The sequence below is a fragment of the Alexandromys fortis genome, unplaced genomic scaffold (assembly GCF_014885135.2).
Source record: "Alexandromys fortis isolate MF-2015 unplaced genomic scaffold, M_Fortis_MF-2015_v1.1 scaffold_13, whole genome shotgun sequence".
Taxonomy (NCBI): domain Eukaryota; kingdom Metazoa; phylum Chordata; class Mammalia; order Rodentia; family Cricetidae; genus Alexandromys; species Alexandromys fortis.
Genome location: NW_026067908.1, coordinates 8501569 through 8525802, shown reverse-complemented (window position 1 = coordinate 8525802; position 24234 = coordinate 8501569). Strand labels below are relative to the sequence as shown.

Here is a 24234-nt window from a genome sequence, read left to right as displayed (position 1 = left end):
ATCTTACCTTGGATTACCAATGAAGATGCTGAAGCACAGAAAAGTTAAGAGATACTGCCAAGGTCGCACAGCTAGTGCTCTGGGAAGCAGGGATTTCAAGGTAGTTGACATCCTACCTAGCCTGTTTTAACCCACAGCTTGTGACAGGTACTGACCTTGGCCTGCTAATGGGAATGAGGTCTCAGAGGCCCCACCTTCTGCTACTTAACTGGGCTGACTCACACACTATGTTTCAGGGCCAGTAACAGGTAAGGTTTTATGAATGCTACCTTCTGAAGCATTCTTTCTCATATTTAAAAAAAATGAGATTTGGGTAATTTGTTGAATTTTGGTACTCTTCAGTAGACTCCAAAATTAAGTAAAAATCTGTTTGAAATTATAGTTTGTTAATGATCGCATGTGCCCGCAGAGACTTGGCATGCTCCATTGGTTCAGAGCATGATTTCTTTGTGGTTGTGTTTCCTCGCTGCATTCCAGTGGCAGTGGATACCACAGTTCCCTGTGTGCTCCTCTTCTGTGAAGCATACACAGCTTACATGGCATAGCATGCTATGCTGGAAATCATGCTAGGAATACATCACAATACAAGGTCTCCTCAACCAGCGATGACTTCTTATTTTGCACAGTTTCTTGAGGTAGGAATACTTGGATGATGGCCACACTCGATATCCAGCCTGCCTTCTGTGCTGAGGTTCTAACGCTAGCCAGCTGTGTGACCCTGGGCTAATTATTTGTGCATCCCTGGCTTCCTCGTCTATCCATCTGTGACAGAGCAATGGTGGGAGCATCGGGGGTCTGTCCCTGTGCAGATGGATGAATAGATGCGCCTCATGCATGGGATAACTGGATCTGGCCCACTGGCACCTGCAAATTTGGGCTCTTGGTACTGGTACGCATCCATAGACCTCGCATTTGAAAACCACTTTTTTCTTTTTTTTAACAAAAGATCATCATTATCTCCCCCAACCCCTACTTTCAAAAGGCCACTTTTGTTTCTCCTGTTTCTTCTTGGAATCGACACTCAGCATTTCTGGTGAAGGTGAGAACATAGCAAGCCTTGGTGTGAACATTTAGAGGAGGCATGAAGCCTGCATGGCAGCCCACTCTGCAATTAGCTGTGCGTTCTGCAATTCGTTACACTGGCATGCATTGTGCCATAAGTCCTATTCTGCAGGCCTGTTGTCTGACCAGGTTGCAAAGTTTGGACTGGCACAACTGATAAACTGTCCCCTCTCCCTGTCCTACCAGACAAGCCCTTGGCTGTCATTCTAGGTTGTATAGGAACCCTACCCACTGATAACTGATCCTTTATTTTTCGCTGTTGGGCAGCCAGAGGGATATTTTTGTACATCAGATATGAGGTCTCGGCTTAAGCCGTCCTAGTCTTTCTATTGCATTCAGCATGGAACCCCAGGCTACCCTGTGGACTGCAGGTCCTATGTACACTGAGTTCCTAGGTCTACTTCGCTACTTTTCAACATATCACATCTTCTCTGAGAGCAGGAACTTGATCTCTGTGTGAAGAATCCCTCTGTCTGCAACATCCTTTGCTGGCCTGTGGTCTCAACATGAGCTAGAGCTCCCTACGAGAGGCCTGCTTTGACGACTCTGCATCAAATAGCAGGCCCCTCCTTCACCGCCACAGTGCCAATAGTCCAGAACCAAACGCCTTCTCTAAGGGATTCAGGCCCTACTCTAAATTCCATCTCCCTGAGTTCTCTGTCTGCCCTGTCTCTGGCTGTTTATCCCTAGCTAGGCTCTTTATTTTAGATTCCTCAAGATGGAAATGAAGTCATGGTCAGAAGTCTCATTGGATGGGCTGGAGAGATGGCCTGGAGTTTCCCAGCACCCATGTCTGGAGGCTCATAACTGCCTGGAATTTCAGCTCCAGGGACATGTCTGTAGTTTCAGCATAAAGCACGTAGCTTTTGGCAAAGGTACCTGGAATTTGGTCCTCAGGCAGGATCCTATGATTGAGGAAGTTATCAGCTAGTGAGGAGTGACTAGCAAGTACTTAGTCTTCCCAGAGTATCATTTAGGTTCCGATAGGGGGAAAATGAATATCCTAAGGAGCACTGAAGAGATGCCATCAGTGGCTGATCATTGGGAGGTACAGAGGTAAAAATGTAGGTTTCAGGGATGGCCTGCCAACCTCTATCTGTTACCTGCTGTGTGACCTGAGTAAGTCACTTCTCTGGGTTTCAGATCCCTAAAAGTAATTTACTTTCAAGCTCTCTGCTGATTGGATGGGTCATCTTAAGGACAATATATTATTATTAATAATATTAATTATTATTAATTATTATACTAATTATTATAACCATTATCAACTGACTGTGGCCAGAGGCATGGGATGTACCTTTCCCATTGCCATGCACAAGCGTGGGATGGGCACCCAGGGGGTTTTCCAATGCCTTCCTCTTAAACCCCAGTTTAGAGCTTGGTCAACAATCTACAGAACCTCTTCTTACCTCAGAGGCACTCAGTCAGGACACTGTTCCTCAGCAAGATCTCCTAGTAATCCTGCTCTGCTAAGTTTTCCAAACCGTAGTACAGCATAGTTGTTCTGAGGCCTGGCTGACCCCATATGCCACAGGAGGGAGAAGACATGTTTGAAGCACAGAGCGATGAGATAGGTCTGTGCTTGGCCCTGTAGGGTTTTGTTTTTTTTTTTTTTTTTTTTTTTTTTTTTTTTTTGGTTTTTCGAGACAGGGTTTCTCTGTGGTTTTGGAGCCTGTCCTGGAACTAGCTCTTGTAGACCAGGCTGGTCTCGAACTCACAGAGATCCGCCTGCCTCCGCCTCCCAGTGCTGGGATTAAAGGAGTGCGCCTCCACTGCCCAGCTAAGGCCCTGTAGCTTTTGAGGCAGGAAGGGACAGCAGGATATGGCTCCACCCAGTCATGGAGTGAGACCTGAACCTCGTTTGCCTGCAGAAGTAGGGAAGTGTTTCAGTCAAATTGTACTGGAAGAAGTTCAACATGGTGACCATTGTGTGGGGCACTGAGAGAGAAGAGCTAGAGTGGAGGGCAGGAGTCCTGAAATGTCCCCTCAGGGGAAATGAGTCCTAGAGGTAAATGAGGTGGAAGGAACCAGGCTAGGGTATTATGGGAAAGTAACTCAGGGCCTCAGGACTAGACATGGGGGAAGGAGAAACCAGAGTGCACTGTGACTGGACTTGGAACTTAAGCCATTCTTCATGACCCATTCTGGCTGTCGTCTCTCACGGTTTGCTTTCCCGAGTCTGCTCAGAGAAGAAATGTGTCTTATTCTCCAAGCAGAACTTTCTTCTTGCTTATTCAACACATACTTGAGACTATTGCCTGCCCCAGAGTTTGTGGACAAGATGGCATACAGGTTCCACAAAACGTGTTGGCCTGCCTTTGTCTAATGTCTCTTTCAAGCAGCCGGTTCGATCGCAAACTCCTCAATTCGCCAGATCCCTCATGACGAGTTCTGCACAGCAGTTCTCAGCCCATCTTTTAGGTGCAGAAAGTTTTTATTTAAAATATAATTCCATTTTCTTCCAAAGCATCAGTCTAAGACCTTTTTTTTTTTTTAACGCAATGGGGCCCTTTTAAAAACTAGTTGCCCGTGAAATCTCAATCTACAAAACAGAATAATGACAGTTGCCTTTGCTTAAAGGGAAGGCTGAGCCCCAGGTACTTCTTTTTCATTTATCTCTAATTTCACTATCTACAGATCCCTTAGAGCACATTAAGCAATCTTGAAAGCATTGTTTTAAAACAAATATACTCTTTGCATCGCTGACTTCCTAATAGAACAATCAAATGCATCTTTTAAATGACAAGGGCATTTTATCAGAATCTTTGTGATAATAAGATTGAGTTGGTCCAGATCGCTTGCATTGACAGGGGCAGGGGTCAGATTAATGTAAGTAGGCAAAGCCGTGGCTTTATTGGCCTGTGCAGCTAGGCAGTCTTAGAGTGTTGGCTACAGGCCAAGTTTTAGCCAGGTGCTAAGGTGACTTTTCTGAGTCATTCTCCCTAATCATCGATTGCTTCTAGCATTGCCGGCTAACTGTTATCCCTGTTTACTCCTGCCGTGGTTGCTTTATCCTTGTAACAAATGTATTTAATGTGGGTGGTTCCAAGGTAAAGTCCTTACAGGTCTTGATCCTTAAAGACCAGAGTTCCTTCTCTTCAGCATTCATAGAAGAACTTTTCTTAGTACTTCCTGGGTCACGTGATATCTTAGTTTTGTTTCAATAGCTGTGGTCAAACACTAGGCAACTTGGGGAGGAAAGGCTTTATTTCACATTACAGCTGGAGTCCATCACGAAGCCGAACCTGGGCAGGAACGCAAGGCAGGAACCCGGAGGCAGGAACTGAAGCAGAGACTAGGGAGGAAAGCTGTTTGCTGGCTTGCTCAGCCTGTTTCCTTACACCATCCAAGACCATCTGCCCAGGGATGGCACAGCCCCCAGTGGGCTTGGCCCTCCCGCATCAATCATCAATCAAGAAAATGCCCTGCTGACTTGAGTCAGGTTGACAAAAGCTAAATCAGGACACATGTCAACCCCTAAGCCAGTAGACATTCAGAAGTCATTGTGATTGATAGTTCCTCCACAATCCTGCCTGTGGTCCCAAGTGAGACAGCCCTCCAATTACACAAAAAAGGTGTTGGGAAGAATGAAGCACCAGATGTCCCCTGCAGTGCCACAGGCTCTTTAGAAAAATAGTTCCACATTCATACTGTATGCTGAGCATTGTTGCAAAGATCAAAGACAAAAAACACAGAATGACACCTAGGACTGGTCATGAGGTGCCTGAATTTAACTTGATGTGATGAGGTGAACCAAGCAGAATCCACTGAGAGTCTGAAAGAAATAACATTGGCTGAACAAAGGAGCCGTTCATTTTTCCTGGGGAAATAGGTATGACTTATTTGGAGGTGACATTTGATGGTGTTTCCATGGAAGAGGGGAAAAGAGCTTCTCAGGGAGAAAAAAAAAAAAAAGTAAGTCATGGAAAGGCCTGGAGACATGTACTGAGATGGGGTGTCAGAGAAATGTGGGCCCATAGACCAGGCAACTGGAGTGACTCCTGCCTCAGTTCACCCACACTCCTTCCTAGGAGCCACCACCGTCCCCCAGAGCTTTCACAGTCTGCGGAGGTGGTGTGCACGCCGTGAGTTCTGTTAGGTTCCACCACCATGAGTTCTCTTAGGTTTCACTGTCCCAGGAGCTGGCCTACTCAAGCTGTATCTGCAAGGTCCTCCAGAGAACTCTGGCTCAAACCTTCCAGATCTTCCGAAGCATCCTTGTCCTGAGTATGACTTGCCCTTTCTCTCTGATCACAGCCCCATCCCATCCTCCCTGCTCTCATCTTTTTTTTTTTCTTTTCCCTCACTCTGTTTCTCTGGGTGACTCATCTCTACCTTTCGGCTTCCTTAGGAGGAGAATCACTGCTTTGTAAAGACCACCAGCCAATCCATCTAGTCTTCTACTCTTAGAATTTTATCTACAACCCAAACCATCATGTGACAGTCCAAGAGTTTGGAGGAAATGTCCTCTATGCAGGCTCCACCCTCAGAGACAGTCACTTCCCAAGTAGGGGTTAGAGTCCTTTGTAAAGCCTTCCACAGTAGCATCAGTATGCAGCCAGCACAAGGACAGACTCAGCTGGCTAGGCAGGCTCAGGGAGCTCCTGGGCTTTGGGCCCTCCTCACAGAAGCTAGTCTGTAGCCATCCTGACTAAAGGTGTGACCTGTTTTGCATACCGCCCAGGCAGAAGTCTAGGGCCTTGGTAATCACCAAGACTCCACTGCGCTCAGGGTTAATGGCACATTCCCAGGCTTGTTAGACTGTTGTCTTGTTCTCAAAAAATTATGTTTTAGCCTTCTGGACATCTAATTTTGCAAATCAGTGTCGGGTACAGAAAGGAGCCTGTCACTTGAGCAGCATTCAGTAATTTTAAAGGTCAAAGCCCCACATGGAAATGAGCTTTCAGCCATTGAAGTCCATTGATTTAAACACACATAACAGAAAATGTGTACTTACGGTGCAGGGCTATTTCTGCATATATAAATTAGCCCATTAGATGTACTGATAACCAATATCTCAAGCACTTACTCGCTGATCATCAGGGCAGCACGATAGAAAAACACTGATAAGTGCAGAAACAGGCTTCATTTTAAGGACATCGCAATAATAGCTCTCAATGATAGAGTGTCTGCTTATGACAGACATTCTGTGGCTGGGTGGTTTATCCCAAATACACATGACAACCTTGCACAGTAGGAAATCCGAGCTCAGCAAGGGAAGGGATGACATCCACGACATCCCAGAGAAGAGAACAGAGCTAGACACCTATGGCAGACCCTGGGAGTTCAGATGCCGTCAGCAGCACACCCTGCTTTAAAGCCCAAGTACAGAGAGAGCAGTTGTGTGGGGGAAGGCTGCCAGGAGCAGGCTGCCCACAATGAAGTCGAGAATCTACTCATATCTGTGACCCACAAGGAGGATTCTTTCCTTGGCAAAGAATACGTTGATTCCAGAAGTGATGTATGATGACTGGGGTTCAATTATATTTGAGCACCTATTAGTTCGGATTCATTTCCTTATTCTTGCATGGTCTGGTTGGGTGACATTGTACAGAAAGTAAAAGACAAGTAATAAGCATTTAAGAGCTGCCCACGTGCATGTCATGGTCACTGTAGATCCTCAGTCCCTCAGGCTGGAGGACTACTGAGAGCTTTGTTGTTGTTGCTGATGCCATTGTTTGGTTTTTCCCTTCACACCGCCACATGGTGTGTCTCTGAACTGTTTGGGCTCTGGAAGGAAAACCGGCCTAGCTAGCAGATTGTCTGTCTTGATAAATCGGGAACAAAAAGACCCAAACTAATGGCTTCCACAATGGAAGGTGCCCTGGGAAATAAACTAGAGAACAGAGGGGCTGGGGGCTTGTTTACTATGACTCTGCGTATCCATTTGATGGGAAGTATAAATAGGTTTCTTTCCACAAAGGACCCGGGGAGCAGCGAATGGGGGAATAATTGACTTGTCTTGGTATGTTTGTGAATGTGCATTTTTTATCTGATGGTAAATATGCTGTTGGCCTTTGAGTCAGTCACCCACCATAAAATTTCCTCAGCCTCTTCTGCGCCAAGATAACGGACCCATCCCCCCCACCCCAAGAAAACATTTCAAATTAGCATTAATCATCCCGTGCCTTGGTTTGGGCCCTATGGTGAAAGCCACCTACTGCCGCTGAATGCCATTCAGCGGGCAAGAAGTGATTTGCAATATAATTTAAATGAAGAGTTGGTTTCCTTTTCCATTCAGAACACACCAGTATGGAAAACTGATTGTCAGACATTCTGGCGATGCGCATCAACTTGGCTATTCACTCAGAAAATGAAGTTTCCTGAGACACCGGTACATTTAATTTGTTTTTTTTTTTTTCTCCCTGTGAAGTTAACTTCAGCTTGTTAAATACAATGACTATCCAAGCCACAGAGAAACCAACACTATTAATTTTAATGCTTATAATGTAATGGAAGGAGATTATATTCATTTGGAATTTTTTCCCTTTTTAATAGAATGTTTACTTGCCCCGTTCCTTTTGAGTTAATTATTACTTTCTCTCCATAATGCTCTGTGTATTTCTGAGCAGCCAAACACTGTGCCTGTCAATGTCCCGAGTTTAAGAATTGGTGGTGAATCTAGCATTTCAAAACCGTTATTGCTAAAGCTTCAATATCTTGGCAGCGTGAAGTGGGGATATATATGGCTGACGGGAGTACAACTGGTCCCTTGCAGAGCCCAGCCATCTATTTTTATAAAGTATTTCACTTTTGTACAGTTTCTTTCCTATGCTTTGATTGTCAGATTGAATGACTTTTCCGAGAATTATCTAGTCATAAGTTATGATTTGGTAGCTTTCCCTCGTTGCTCACTCGCTTTTCTATTTTTAGCTCATTGGCTCACTCGGTTAATAGACATTTAGTGACACCCACTTATGTCGGTGCTAAGTGTGAAGTATCAGGGACTGATGATTAAGACAAGTCTCCCTTTTCCGGGAACGTGGTGTTGAGTAAGAATTGAAACAAGGCACTATAACACATGGGGCATCAGTGCAAGAGAATTGAGCATTAAAGATAACGCCAGGTATGGTGGTGCACACCTATTCCCAGTTCTCAGGAGGCAGGCACAGGCAGATCTCTGTAAGTTTGAGGACAACTTGGTCTACATAGTGAATTCTAGGTCAGTCATGGCTATATAGTAACATAGTAAGACCCTCTTACAAAAGCAACAGCAAAAATTAAAAGATGATGGAGGGCACAAGGGGGCAAGGCTCTCTGGAAAAGGGACCACCAAGCATGGATCTGTTGGGGCTGAATCTTGGAGCCCTAGGCCTTGGCTTCCTCATGGTCATGGTGGAAAGATGGTAACAGCAGGAGAAGGCATTTCAGGTCCAGACTTTAACATGCGCAAGCTGAGGGGCAAAGCTGTTAGAAACTTTGACCTACTGTGTGCTTACATCTCAGCAAAGCCATACACAGTTGAAAGTGCATTCAACTTACCCATTTACAGAACATAATGCCTTGGATAGTCAGTGCCATGTAGATTGCAGGTTGTTCTTCTGATCCCGTGATTGACTGGGACCTACAGTTCACTGCCACAACCCAGCATGGAAGAGAGTACGTTCACACACTTGTCAACCCGGGGAAACAGCAGATTTCAAAAAGTGTGACTTCTATTCAATCTACATCGCTTTCAGCCACCACAAAGTCAGAATGTTATGACTGAGACAACCATGCCTGTATTTTCTTTTCTTAAAAAATTCTAGTGGTGTGAGCTGACCACTCACAAAGATCCTCATCAGTCTGGCACTGTTTTAGATTCTCTGATCTAAAATCTGAGCCTTTAATCCACTTGGACTTGAGTTTTGTGCATGGTGATAGATATGGGTCTATTTTCATTCTTCTACAGATTGACATCCAGTTTTGCCAGCACAATTTGTTGAAGATGCTCTCTTTTTTCCATTGTATACTTTTAGCTCCTTTATTGAAAATCAGGTGTTCATAGGTTTGTGGGTTAAAGTCAGGGTCTTCTATTCGATTCCATTGGTCGACTTCTCTGTTTTTTATGCCAATACCAAGCTGTTTTCAATACTGTAGCTCTGTAATAGAGTTTGAAGTCAGGGATGGTAATGCCTCCAGACGTTTCTTTATTGTATAAGATTGTTTTGGCTATTCTGGGTTTTTTTGCAATCCAAACACACTGAACCTGATTGAAGAGAAAGTGGGAAGTACTCTACAACACGTGGGCACAGGAGACCACTTCCTACGTATAACCCCAGCAGCACAGACACTAAGGGCCTCATTGAATAAATGGGACCTCCTGAGACTGAGAAGCTTCTGTAAAGCAAAGGACACTGTTGCTAAGACAGAAAAGCAACCCACTGACTGGGAGAAGATCTTCACTAACCCCGCAACTGACAAAGGTATGATCTCCAAAATATATAAAGAACTCAAGAAACTAGACCGTAAAAGGCTAATCAACCCAATTATAAAATATGGCACTGAGTTGAACAGAGATCTCTCAACAGAAGAAGTTCAAATGGCCAAAAGACACTTAAGGTCATGCTCAACTTCCTTAGTGATCAGGGAAATGCAAATCAAGACAACTTTAAGATACCATCTTACACCTGTCAGAATGGTGAAAATCAAAAACACCAATGATAGCCTTTGCTGGAGAGGTTGTGGAGGAAGGGGTACACTCATCCATTGCTGGTGGGAATGCAAACTTGTGCAACCACTCTGGAAAGCAGTGTGGAGGTTTCTCAGGAAATTCGGGATCAACCTACCCCTGGACCCAGCAATACCACTCTTGGGAATATACCCAAGAGAGGCCTTATCACACAACAAAAGTATATGCTCTACTATGTTTATAGCAGCATTGTTTGTAATAGCTAGAACCTGGAAACAACCTAGATGCCCTTCAATTGAAGAATGGATGAAGAAAGTATGGAATATATACATATTAGAGTACTACTCAGCAGTAAAAAACAAGGACTTCTTGAAGTTTGCAGGCAAATGGATGGAAATAGAAAACACCATCCTGAGTGAGGTAAGCCAGACCCAAAAAGAGGAACATGGAATGTACTCACTCATATTTGGTTTCTAGCCATAAATAAAGGACATTGAGCCTATAATTCGGGTTCTTAGAGAAGCTAAATAAGAAGGAAAACCCAAAGAAAATCATATAGGCATCCTCCTGAATATTAACCTTCATCAGGCGATGAAAGGAGACAGAGACAGAGACCCACATTGGAGCACCGGACTGAAATCTCAAGGTCCAAATCAGGAGCAGAAGGAGAGAGAGCACGAGCAAGGAACTCAGGACCGCGAGGGGTGCACCCACACACTGAGACAAGGGGATGTTCTATCGGGAACTCACCAAGGCCAGCTGGTCTGGGTCTGAAAAACCCCGGGTTAAAACTGGTCTTGCTGAACATAGTGGACAATGAGGACTACTGAGACCTCAAGAACAATGGCAATGGGTTTTTGATCCTGCTGTACCTATTGGTTTTGTGGGAGCCTAGGCAGCTTCGTGGATGCTCACCTTACTAGACCTGGATGGAGGAGGGTGGTCCTTGGACTTCCCACAGGGCAGGGAACCCTGATTGCTCTTTGGGCTGACGAGGGAGGGGGACTTGATTGAGGGAGGGGGAGGGAAAGGGGAGGCGGCGGTGGGGAAGAGACAGAAATCTTTAATAAATAAATAAATAAATAAGAAAACCTCGGAAAAAAAATAAAAAATAAAATCTGAGCCTTCTGATGTCATTTGGAAGCAGGCATCATGAGCATCCTTTTTTATAATGGAAACTCAAGCAAAGTTGGGTAATGTATGAAAACACAGAGGCACTGGACTTGGTATCAGTGGGAACTCAAAATCTTTTACTCCATTGAAAAATCTACCATTTTAAACATCAGGCTCAGAGTCTCTGCTCTCAAGAGCCTTCAGTCCAGTCCAGGCACACAGATAAGATGTGCAACTATGTTGATTGCCTTGGATGGGTTACTTAGTCTAGGGTTTGTAACCCCCCTGGCAGTTCAGTTATTCCAGGGTCCTGGAGAGGCACTACCTGGAAGATATGGGGGGAAAAGAGGAAGAAGGCTAGGCAAATTTGTCGAAGCCTCCATTTATTAGAGACAGGTTTACAGTTTATATAGGGTAAGGAATTGGGGGGGGGGTCACAGGGGCCTGGACTCTTGTCGCGTGGTTCACGGCCTGGACTCTTGTCGCGTGGTTCACGTTGGTCACATAGGCCAGTAGGTTACGTTCGGTCAGGTCACATAGGCCAGGAAGTCACAACTAGGAGTTGACACACCTAGTTCTCTAGATAGTTTGGAATGTGGGGCGGGTTCCGCTAACAGATAGCTCTCCATTAACAGCCAATTTGGGTGTGGGGTAGGCTCTGTCAATAGAACAATTCCTAACACAATTGGGAGTGTAGGGTTCTCTGCAGACTCCTCAGGGTGATGGTTCCTGTAATAATCCTAGGAGGAAACGGCTCCTGACACAACTAAGACGGTTGTATGCTTATGCCTAGACACAACAACAGCACATACAGTTTGTGGAAAAGATCGGGAGAGATACAAAGTACATGCAGTATTGAGAACAGTGCCTGGTACACAGGTAAGCTTATGCTAACTGCTGGCATTGTGGAGATTAACCTTTGAATAGTGGTAGCATCCAGAGGCACTAGGGAACTCAGAGATAGAAGAGTGTACATCTGAGATCAATGGCTAAGGAATCCTGTAGAGTTAGTGGCAGTTGGTGTAGACTTTAATGGCTTCAGGGAAGAATCCAAAGGAAGAAGATTTGGGGAAACAAAATGATTACTACAGCAAAAGGATCAGGATGTGGAAATGCAAGCTGACTGAAGGATTCCATCATGTTTAATAAAAGCAAATAGACCAATTTGATCGAAGTGGGATATCTATAAAAGAACAAATGAGACGAAGTGAAGAGACAGGAGCTCTTTACACATCATGATGCCGGCTGAATGGAAGGCACTATTCATATTAAGTTGTCAAAAACTTTCCCGAGGTTCTCAGGTCACTTTTTCATTACATAACGAGGTTCAGAGAACTTAGGCAACTTTCATAAGGTCAGCAAGCTAAAGAATGGTAGGACCATGGGCTGGAAACTAGAACCATGCTTTTTGGGTTACACCACCCTTTCATTTTTTGATTTCATCTTTGAAATTTATTGTCAATATTTATAGAATCTTTTTTCGGATGAAATATGAAGAAAAAAAGTGAGAAAAATGTGTTAATGTGTTGACATGTTCTTCTTTGGGCTTTGGATATCATTCCACTTATCCTAATATTTCAAAATTTTCTTTCATCAAGATGGCAAGAACTAACTTTTTGTTTGACTTTTTATACATCCCCCTCCCCTGGTTTCCTCTCCATGTGTACCTGTTAGAGCACACATCATCAAAAATACACCATCACCTGGAGTAAGAGCTGAGAGTTGAGACACTTGACTTTGAATAAGGACCTCGGGTACTCGGGCTGGAACCTTCACTCTTCCCTTAAAAGCTGTGGTCACAAACACATTAGTTATGTTTGCTTCTGTCTCTCTATCTGTGTAATAACCATAGTAACCCTACCAGTGGCTTACTATTAATTAACAAATAAGTTAATACATGTAATGACTGCAACCTGCACTTAAAACACTCCTATCACTCGTGAACTAGCAGCATAAGTATTGTCATAATTGCGGTTTCTATCTCCTGTCTTTCCACAAACGGAGTTCGGATCTGGTTGTCATTAGCGTAGCCCAGTGCTGAAGAGAGCACACAATTATAGCCACTGCAGATGTTCATTTGGCAACATCTGTCAAGATTTAAAACATACATTTAAATTATGATTTACTGTTATTCTTAAATTACTGTTATTTATACATGTGTACGTGAGGGTAGGCACCCACAGAGTTTGGAAGAGGGTACTGGATGCCATGGATATGGAGTTGGATGTGGTTGTGGGGCCCCCATCTCGGTGCTGGAGACCAAACCCAGGTCTTCTGCAAGAGCATTCGCACTCTTTACTGAAGAGTCCTCTCTCCCCTCCCCAAATATACACCTCCTTCAACCTTTGCTTCCAATGTATTTACTCCCACAGATGGACTCATGGAGGTGAAGAAGGTATGATGTGTAGCTTTAGGGGTTTGGGTTTGTGTGTGTATCATCCAGTCTAAAATATTGAAACAGACTTTGAGGAACATTTGAGGTTCTGTGTGTTTTCCAACACAGCCCAGTCCTTTGCTAAGGCTCAGCCTCCCATACATACTTTGGACCTCAGGCCTCCTCCCTCCCCAACCATTTGATACAAGCCCCATTGTTGGGACCCTCTCAACTCAACCCTGGTCCTCTCTTCTCCTGTAGTCTGCTCTCCAAACTGACGTGGGCTTCTTTCATTGCAGCTGCTCCCTGCCTCTTCTCCATGATTCCTGACTTGTGGGCCTGGCAGTCTCAGAAGAGCTTCACTGAATTCCCTTCCATCCAGATCCTGGGGACTCACCTCCCCTAGCATCGCCCCTGAGCAGCCTGGACACACTGACTGGACCAGTTGTTAGGATACTTGTGAGTCCAATACTTGGTTCTTTCATAAAAATATTTCAAATCACCCCTTAGCCCCTGGGACTCTCTGATTTTATGTCTCTCTGTTCTCCCCCTTTCTGGAGCTCGCTGTCGGCTCCAGAGGGAACACATCAGGACCTTCATTTGTTTAATCGCTGACTATGGACTAAGGTAGTAGGCAGCGGGGACCAAGAACCACAAGGTGCGTGCCTTTGTCCTCGCATGTGGTTCCATTCAGGTTACTCATTTCCCACTTAGACTGGGAACTAAATGGATTAGAATAAAACCAATTTGAGGGGAAAAAGAAATGTTCACAGGAATAGAAATAGAAAGTCCTACTATCTTGGCTGCCTAAGATCTGTAGTCCTCGCCAAGGAATTTAAAAAGTAATGTTTCTTATCATAAGGGACAGAAATACGTGGCTTTCTGCATCAGTAGATATGAAGATTAAAAGGTCTGACCGTATTAAACAATTTCACATAGCACCAGGCACTCTGGGCAGCGCCCTTGGCTTTATTACCCTGCTTCGCGGGGCTATTTCAGGCCCAATTTAAGAATACAATGCAGCCTGGCTTTGCAAATTGACATCCTTTAATTTAAGCTGTCTTGTGGGAGAATTAAGAAATTATGGAACAATTATTCCCCCTCAGTTGAAAGCTGGATGACATCCTGAGATTCTTGTACATTAGCCATTTGAATTGATTAAGTCACGTAATTGAATTACACCTTTGCCCCCATAATATCTCATGGCAGATATGTTGGTGTTTCCTGTTGGGGGAAATGCTCTCATAAAAATAGAACAGGGGCTGGGGTCGCAGGCTGACCTGGGTGTCAAGGAAAAGCTCAGAGCAGGTGGGGGTACAGTGAGGCTGGTGGAGGTGGCAGATTGAAAGAGGCCGCATGTGCCTGGCATCACGGTGGATAGTCACAGATGAAACTGTAGCAGACTGGAGCCCGTCCTTCCTGGCTCTTCTTCTTCATCATCCTTGAGCACTTAGCTTGGGGGTGTGCCGCTCATTCTCAAAGCTTTGGCCAACATTGCCAAGGAACAAAATGCTGAATTTGGGGTACTCTCCTTTGTCCTCCATGGTTCCCCACAATTCTTCATCAAAGGTACCTACTAGGAAGTTGACAAGCCACCTTCCCTAGGCAACAAAGCCGAGCTGGAAGCCATTCCCAGCTGATCTATGAGTGAGGGAGAACACATACTATTTGCTGCGTGCGGTTTGAGCTGGACTTGGACGTACGGTTGTTTTACCTTTGAAATAATTTCTCTTCTAGCCTAGCCTGGAGAGAGGCAGCCAATTTTTAAAGCATCGCCCATAAATAGGAGTGCCGGCACTACCTGCGTCTTTAGAGGATTGTATTTATGAAATCCAATTCATTTATTTATCTTGTTCAGAGAGTTGTATTCATTAAACACAACTCTCCAAGTCATAGATACGTATTATATACAAAAGCTAGGCAGTGGCTAACAGAGAAAAAGTGGTCAAAATGTATTTTTATTTTTTTTTAGCGGTGCTTAATAAAGTAGAGGGGAAATGCCCTGGTCTGAAAGTAGAAAGCAGACCAGTAGGGATCAAAAAGCATGCTGGGAAGGGAGGGCGGTGGGAGAAGGGTAGACAGCTGGGATAGATGTATGACACATTTTTTTTTTGGAAAATCACAGTGAATCCTATACAGTTGTGCAATTAATACGTGCTAATAGTTATGATAAGAAAAATAAACTGAAAACAGTAAAGTCGAGCATTATTTTTTTAACCTGAAGACTGGAGAGATACATGCAGGTATAGCCCTGTTGACAGGAAGTGCAGGGAGGAGGCAGTGGACTTTCCATTTCATTTCTCTCTGAAGTCTGGGTTGCCCTGGCTGCCCCTGCCCCCCTCACCCTTTCCCACCACATCCCCTCGGAACCCAGCGGAGAAGAAACCTCTTAGATTCTCATCCCATGGTCAAGCTGGCCATGTGCCTTTCATTGGCAAACTCCTGTGAAGGAGAAAGGTTTAAAACATGGCTCTGCTGCACCCCGCCCCCGCCCCGACTTCCAGCTCACTGCCACACTGCGCAGCATTCTGGGGCTTCGAGTTCTTTGTCTGTTCTGTGTGGCAGGAGAATCGCTCACTCTTTTTAAAAAGCCCTTTACCTTCTCTTTGCCTTTATCAAAGAACACTCTTGGAGCTTTCAAACCCAACGGCGGCTATCCTCCTGACTATTTCTGTGTGGAAGGGATTAATCAAGTCTGTCAAACACTGAGCAGTAGAATCTTTAATATTTCTAAAAGGTTTAAAGCCTGCATATTTATCACATACATCATTGAGAATAATCTTCTTTTATATATATAAAAAAATTAAGCACTCATGGTGAAATCGTGTGGCGGTGAGCGCAGTGGGTGAGAGGCTCATGCAGGACCCTGTTGCGATGCTGCAATGGAGACTTCAGTTCCAGCCATTCTCTGGCATTATCTGGCTAGGAGCAACCCATCCACCCCACATGTGTTTACACTAAGGTTTATGCTGGAATCTGAGCATTCGGGTGCTCCAGAGAAAAAGAGGAGGAATGAACAAGACAATAATTCCTGCCGAGTGCTTGCTATGTGTGAGGTATTGTATCTGCATGCCTGAGGGCATTGTTACAGTTTTATTTTCAAACACCCTTTTGTCCTGGCATTATCGAACTGATTTATAGATAAAGATATCAAGGTCCCAAGAGGGAAGCAATTTTCTCAAGCTCCCATAAATGTCCATTTACAAACCTGGGATTTGACCCTGTGCCGGTCTAATTCTTTCGTTCTATGTGCACAGTATGTGCTTAGTCTAGAAAGGTGGCCACTTGTCTTCATTGGGATTCCTGTTGCTGTGATAAAACTCCATGACCATAAACACTCTTGAAGAGGAAGGGAGGAGCCAATTTCAATTTCAGTTTACAGCTCCTAGTCCATCACCTGGGGAAGTCAGGGCAAGAATTCAAAGCAAGAATCTGGAGGCAGGACCTAGAAGAATAGACCACACAGGAGGGCTGCTGAGTAGCCTGCTTTACATGGCTTGCCCAGCTTACTGTCTTACACCACCCACGGCCACCAAACCCAGGAGTGGCACCGCTTGCAGTGAGCTGGGTTCTCCCTTCCCAATCCTCAATGCAGAAAACACCCCACAGGCTTGCCCACATGCCAGTCTAATGAGGGAATTTTTCAATCTCGGCTTGCTCTTCTCAGAAAGACGATTTTAGCTAGTGTCAAGATCACAGAGAACTAGCTAGCACACCACTCAAGTGTCGTCAAAGGCAGTTAGGGCTGAGACGTCTGAGGGCTTTTAAAGATTCGTCATCATTTTACAGACAGAGAGGCAGTATAGCTAGCTGGACATGATTCTGAGACTCTGTGATGCTTAATCTAATAGTGGTGTAAATAGTTCTTAGAGCAGAGATTCACTCGTACTAATACAACAGACTTGTATTTTGTTACGTAGAAAGTAGTCTAATGAAAACTACTCAATCACCCTGTGAAGTGATATTAGCACTACGGCCATTTGACAAATGGAGAAACTGAGACCCAAAGGTCTAGGATATACAGCTAAAGCAACTACATTGATGCTCTAACTCTGTTCCTCTTATTCGAGAACATTTTCACTGATATTCTATAGATGTATGTATGTCACGTCCATCTATATTCATGCACATGAATGTATTCCCTATATAATGTGTATGTATATATATAATCACATTATGTATTCACATTATATGGGGAATACATTCATGTGTATGAATATAGATGCTCATGACAAACTGGTGGTGGCCAGAAGTCGCCCTTGGATATGCATCCTCATCATCTAGCTTGTTTGGGGACAGTATATCTCTGTTGCTGTCTGTTGGCATGCCAGGCTGATGAATCTTGGATTCTCTTGCCTTCTCCTCCCATCTTGCTGCATGAGTACCTGGTTTTACAAATGTTGTCCTTGTGCCCAGATTTTATGTAGGGTCTAGAGTTCAAAGTCTGGTCTTAATGCTTGTGTGACAATCTCTGTACCCACTGAGTCATCTCTCCCCTCCTCCACTAATATTTTAAAACCATTTGTTATATGCCTGAGAACTATAAAAAATGAAAGAGTTGGAATTTTATTGGCGAGGAGTGTACAATTTCTAGAGTGCTTTATCAGTTATCAAAATATGCGGGATTGAAATTTTGATGTTTTGATTTGGAAATTTTTATAAACACTTTTCATTTAAAAAACATAAAAGAGTTATGTGTTATTTTATGAGTGTGCATACATAATCATGTTCAGCTTTACTGGCAAGTAAAAGAAAGTTTGGAAGCTTAAAAAGACTTCAGAGACCTGTGCCTCCAGATTTCAGATTTGACAGCTGAGGTACCAACACCAACAGTGGTGTAACCAAATCCATACAGCATCCTGTGATGGAAAGAAGAATTTCTTCCTTCTGATGGGATGGGTGATGTAAAGCTAGGGAAGTTTTTGTAGGAAATGCACAGGTTGGTATCCAGAAAGGAAATGAGGATTTTAATCATTGGAAAATATTCAAAAAGTAATATTAAAATGGGGGAACGGAAGAACTGCATGGCACAATGACAAGTGATGGCCCCATGGGCAGGGGGCTCTTATGGAAGCTCAGGTTTGTTGTTTCAATAAAATTAAAATTGGTTATATAACTGTATATAGACTGCCACCATAGTGAGATATATACATGATTAGACCCCTGGACAGCCAGGATGTGACTTCTGTCTCCTCTACTTCATGCCACCAGTTTGACATGAGCTAACAACTGGAGGAAAGGCCCAAGGATAATTCTAGAAGATTTGCTGTTGCAACCTTACCTTAGGTATATGTAGTCCTCTCTGTAGTTATCAAATCTATGGACAGAGTAAAGGATGAGAGGCGCAAGAATGGCTTTCTCCTTCTAGGCTACCAGGAAGACAATGGGTCCTCTTCTGGAATTCTTTGGATGGACAAGATATTTACCCAGCTCATATACTGCACCCTGTAAATAGCATCCACAAGGGAAGACAAGTGAATTCTCCGTGTTCCTGTGAGCTGCAGCCTGCTCTGGAGGACTTGCACAGGCACTGGCGTTTTCCTGTGTGCATGTGTTCTATGACATGGGCTTGTTGTAGGAGAAAGCTCTCGCATGCACTAAGAGGCAGAGACCTAGGGCATGGTCTTCTTCAGACGGGGAATGCATCTTAAGTGCTGCAAGTTGGCATTCAGAGTTCTTGAGGGTCCCATTGATTCTCTCAGCACATGCCAGCTTACTCCCGCACATAGCCTTTCATGATGGACACTCACCTGGGCACAGTTCTCTCAAAAGTCATGCTGGCCAGCGGAGGGCAAGAAGCTAAAAACATCAGCCGAGGCTCCTGGGCTTGAGGACTTTGAGTGAATCAGAAACTCTTTGCAGTAGTTAGAAAGTGTAAAGTTGGCTTCCTTAATCAACAACTCTCCCCATTTTTAGTCTTAGTACAACTGCAGGGTATTGTTCCACTCGGTGCACCCATTTGGAGAACTGGGTTGTATTCCGGCCTTTCTTCTGTTACCATCATCTTCTCACGTTCCTGAAGTCTTGAAGAAGAGGACAGGGAGAGGAAAATGCCACTTGATGGGTTTGGAGGGGTTCTTACTGAAAATGGTATGCTTTCTGTCTAACTGTATGTTCCGTTGGTGGGAGGTCAGCCATAGAACCCACTTAACTGGGAAGGAACGGCAAATGTAGTTTAGCTATATGCCCAAGAGAATAGGTGACAAAGATACTCTCTTGTCTCAGCATGGTCCCTTAACTGATTCTTATTAAAATATACACAAACCTTCCTAGCATGTCAAAGGGCCCCATCAGAAAGTATGATATTCTGGGGTGGGAAGGAAGCTCTGCCGAGCATTTAGCCACCATAAAGTGTCCGGAGGAGTTTTCAGTGGCAATATAACTTTCCACCCCAGGATCCCTCTTCTAGTATTGCATCCTCAAAATAGATAGAGCAAAGATTTGTGAGCCAACACATTCATTTCCATAAAGTTTCTCGGGAGTTTGAAAGTGAGCAAGAAGCAAACTTTCACAAACGAGAAAATGGTTTCAGTGTTTCCCCCTTTACGTAGGTAGTAATTAGATACAACTACTTTCCAAAGGCTCTTTAATGTGGTTAACGACATATGGACAGACGGGAGGAACGAGAACCTCAGCACAATCTTTTCCTTGCAAACATATGCTTAGGTGTGACATCACAGACCCCTAATGAAGGCTAAAAACAGCATTAACACCCAACAGAATTTTCCCCAAAGTGGGAAAAGAATACCTTTCTATTGTCCTCCATGTATGTTTTCTTCTAAACTTGTTTATCTTTCATAAATATGAAGAGAAGAGCAAGGGTGAGTGTGGTGGCTCACCAGGTAAACGGTTTACCTTCCAGGAATGAGGATCAGAGTTCAGATCCCCAAATTTCACATAGAGTTGAGTGGATACGATAGTCTGCCTGAAATCCCTGGCACAAAGCTGGTTTGTCAGATGAATCAATGCACCGAGTTCCCGTTTCAGCAAGAGACGTTGTTTCAATATATAATGGATGGAACCATTAACATGTCTGTCAACATGCATACACACCCAAGCGTACGATACACACATACAATGCCAAAAAGCAAGATAATTAAAAAGAAACTTTAACAAAGTAGGAAGAATGGCTTTGGATGCCTGATTCATTGAGAGACTTATCATTCCAAGAATCTCAGGATGTGATCAAGTAATGTCCTGCAATTGTATGAGAGAGAAGGGGAAACAGGAAGCTTGAGATCAGAGGACACTATGGAGGTCAAAGGTTACACAGAATATGATGCACATAACACTTTTCTTATCTGGGCTGGAGAGCACAAGTCTCAACTTTAATTGCTTTTCATAGTTAGGACAATTACTGGCTGAGTGGCACATGCCTATAATGCCAGCATTTGGAAGGCGGGTTCGAAGTTCAAGGAGACCCTCAGCTACTTAGCAAGAGTACGCTAGCCTGGGATACCTGAGACTGTCTCAAAAGTAAAAATTATTGAACAGGTCACTGATTTAAAAACTCAAGAAAGTGGCAGTAGGTTCAAATCTTGAATTTCTGTCTACTGATTGTGGGACTTTTGCTATATAACATCACTGCTTTGAATGTCCCTTGTAAAAGTAGAAATGATACCTTTTGGGTATATGGCTAGAGTTGCACTAAATATGATAATATCCTCAAATCTGTGATTCCCACGCTTTTGTGTAGATGAATTTCTATGTACATATATATTTGTATTTGTGTGTGTGTATATATATATGTATGTATAAGTACCATACATATATATATATATGTATGTATAAGTACCATACATAGCCATCTGAGAACCTGTAACTAAACTCAGAGGGGTGCCCTCTGAGATAAAAGCCCCTTTCTTATTTCAGTTCTTTCCGTCTTCTGCAGGATTTTTCCCTCATCCCCTGCCCTTCCTTTCCCCAGAGTCCACCTGGAGTTTTATTTGCTGGAGACTGTGCCTGGAACTCCCACCTGTAGTGAAAAGAGTTACTCCTGGGACCCCTCCCTATCTCCTTTCCTGTAAGCTTTCAATTTCAGAGGGGCAGCCCAAGTCCACTCTACCCCCTGCTGTGTGCCAACTCTGAGACAGCAGATGTGTCCTTGCCTAAAGGTTTTAAGAGAGATATTCGGAAGCAAAACAATTCTGGGTTAGCATTGGGCATGGGTAGTTCAGGAGTTCTTGAGCTGTGGCTCTTCCCAGTGCTGTAAATCAAGATGAAAGACAAGCATGGCATGCAGACTCATTGTCCTAATTCTGTCTGTCCCACTCACCACAGAGCACACAGCAGTGCACGAATAAGGAGCACACATTTGGAGTATTGGGCACCAGGCTCTTACACCCAGGGATTATCTTGGCATCATGCTTCTTTCAGCAATGAATTCTATTTTCCTATTTTTTTTTCCTCCTGGACATATCTATATTTATACAGCTGCTCAACTGGATGGAGAGAGTGCTATCCGTGTGCGATTTGGGTTGTCTGCATTCTTTCTCCTGCACAGAGGAAGGGGTCGGGTTGGCTGAAAATCTTTGAGGGTCCTTGAACATCCTGCCTACAGGCCTTCGGCATCATTAAAATTGTGCTCAGTAACTTCTAAGAGAAAATATGCAAGGAAATAGCTCATTTGCAACTTAGAACTCACTCGAATCCTAGCCTAGTCTCCAATTTCTGCTGCCAAGAATCCTATTGCTGATTATGCTGGATGCCCCATAAATTAATGAGAACTGGACTCAGAGGTGACAACGATCGCTGAGCCTGTGGAGCAGAAAATGCAACACTAATACATATGTTTCAGAAATGCCCCTTTGTCTATATATTTGGAGGAGAAAGTGCTGATGAGGATCAATTTCATATTGACTTTAAATTTTTCAATTGACCCAGAGCTCTTTTTATTAAGTAATGCACACGAGAACGGTTCGTCCCGAGCCCACTTGATGGCTTGGAGACTTCTCTTCAGAATCCAGTAAGCTGAATAGAATTTGAAATGCAATTCATCCATGTATTCTTTTATTCATTCTTTAATAAATATTTATCGAGCAGCTGCTATGTGCTTAATTCTAGAAAAGAAGCTAGAATATGAGTAAGACCCAATATGCCCTCAAGGAATCTAGACTCTAATGAGCTTGACAGACACCTCAACATACAGTCCTGCTCGGAGCAGGTGCCTCATAGTAGTGAGGGGTGGAGGGGATGAGAAAGTACTAAGGAAAGACTCACAAAGAATGTTCTGGGCACTTGACAGATACTAGCTCTTGCTGAATGAATGCATGAATGAATGAATGAATGAATGAATGAATGAATGACTAGATGAGTGAATGATAGGGCCCTTCAGTTGGGTTTTGAAGTACCATAGGGATTGGTTAAGCAGGAAATAATGTTAAGGGCATTTTAGATTGAGGAAGCCTAATGTGTGAGACAAGAAGATCTGGTATTTTAAATATAGCCCAGGGCATAAGAGGAGGCAGGAAGTAAGGCCAACTGTCCCAGAGCATCTGGAAGAATCTTGGGTGCTAATCCAGCAATTATGCAAATAGGCGTGTATCTAGAAGGCACAGTTCAAGGTCCTAGGGCTGCAGGGACCAGTATGGCTCAGCCGTGATTGCTTCTTGTGGTTGGAACAGAGACGGGAAGTAAAATAGGAAACTAGTGCTCATATCTTTGAACATTTACCTGGAAGGGCAGCCCGGTAGAGGACCTAAAGGCCTGGCCTCAGAAAGACGTGGTTGGAATTCTGTTTCACCACCCATCATCAACAGTACTTGATTCTGGAAGCTTGGATCCCCCTGCTGTGTCTTCAGCTGGACTGAGTCTTGGGCAATATGTTGTGTTTGCTCTTCTACGGCCTTTGTATAATATTCTCAACTAACCTTTTTCACATCCTCTCTCACTGTCTGGATGCCTGCAAGTGGTGCTGTTCTGCTTTGTCTTTTAAGTCCTAAGCAAGTCTGGGCAAACATGAGCATCTCTCTGCTGAGCCCCTGCCTCTGGGACATCCTCCTTGTGCTGGGCATAGCAGGTTGGAATTTTGTTGTGCTCTCCTGGACTTGACTCAATGTCTGCAGTGGCTGTTTGATTTATGACTGCTTGCTCCTCTGTTTGATCTTAGCACAGTCTGCTATGATGTAGCGGCTGCATTCCACTCACCTGCTGGTATCTTCATGTTTGGTCAATAGCTTGTTAACTACTCGGAGGACAGGGCTGCCCTTCCTGGCTAACATCGAGAGTGGTCTCTATGGTAACTGCATCCCATCAGAGATGGTGCTCATTCTTCAAGGTTTTCCTCATCTATTTCTCTCTGGTGACTTCTGAATAACCTGTACCGTTTGGAGCCCTGTCTCACCCTGCCAGGAAGCTAGTGCTGATTGAAAGCCTCACAGAGGAGCGGAACAAGACACACTGCTTTCTTCTGGCTTGCTCTGTGTTGCATTTGGGCCAGGCCTGCTGGGACTTGTCAACCCTCCTTTACCGTCGCTCTTTGTGGCCGTCCCCAGCTACTCCTCTTGGTCTCACTCAGAAAGCGTTGCTGAGGTTTTCCCAGATCTCCCTGCTCATTAATACCTTGCAACAATTGCCCCTGAGTCCTGCCATTCTGTGAATGCCTTTTCCTCGTCTGCCTTTGTTTAGTCTTTCTCTGTCATCTCCTCAGAACTGACACCCAAGCTTTCTGTTCTTCATCTGTGCCAAAGAAAAGCTGTCAATGATACTCATGTAGATTGCTCACATATAATATGGGGAAACCATCATTTATATGAAATAGGCCTCTAGAGTATTCAGTCTGCTGATGACATCAGGGCTCAGCAATAGCACAGGTGGTAACAAACCCCATGTGGAGAGCTGTGCTCCAGGTACTGTGGTGAGCTCATTACTTCTTTACAATGCCCTAGTAAGAAAGGCACTATTTTTGTGTTGTTGTGTAGATGAGGAAACAGAGACTGGAGAGTTTAGGAATGTGCCCTGGGGTTCTCACTGCTGAATGGCAAGTCTAGTACTCATACTCTGGTTCAAGAATGTTACTGTGGTGGTCTTGCAAATTTTACTTTTTTAAAGAAGCTAAGCTAAGATATAGATAAAT

The 24234-nt window shown here is 44.1% G+C and overlaps 1 protein-coding gene across 1 annotated transcript in view; it reads left to right on the top strand.

Annotated features, from left to right (window-relative positions):
* The window catches only part of Dab1 (DAB adaptor protein 1), a 1044113-nt gene that overhangs the window by 259734 nt on the left and 760145 nt on the right, over window positions 1-24234 (top strand). Inside the window, exon 2 of the mRNA XM_050136299.1 lies at window positions 13460-13619. The gene's annotated coding sequence lies outside the window, so the exon portion shown is untranslated. The remainder of the gene's footprint in view (window positions 1-13459; window positions 13620-24234) is intronic.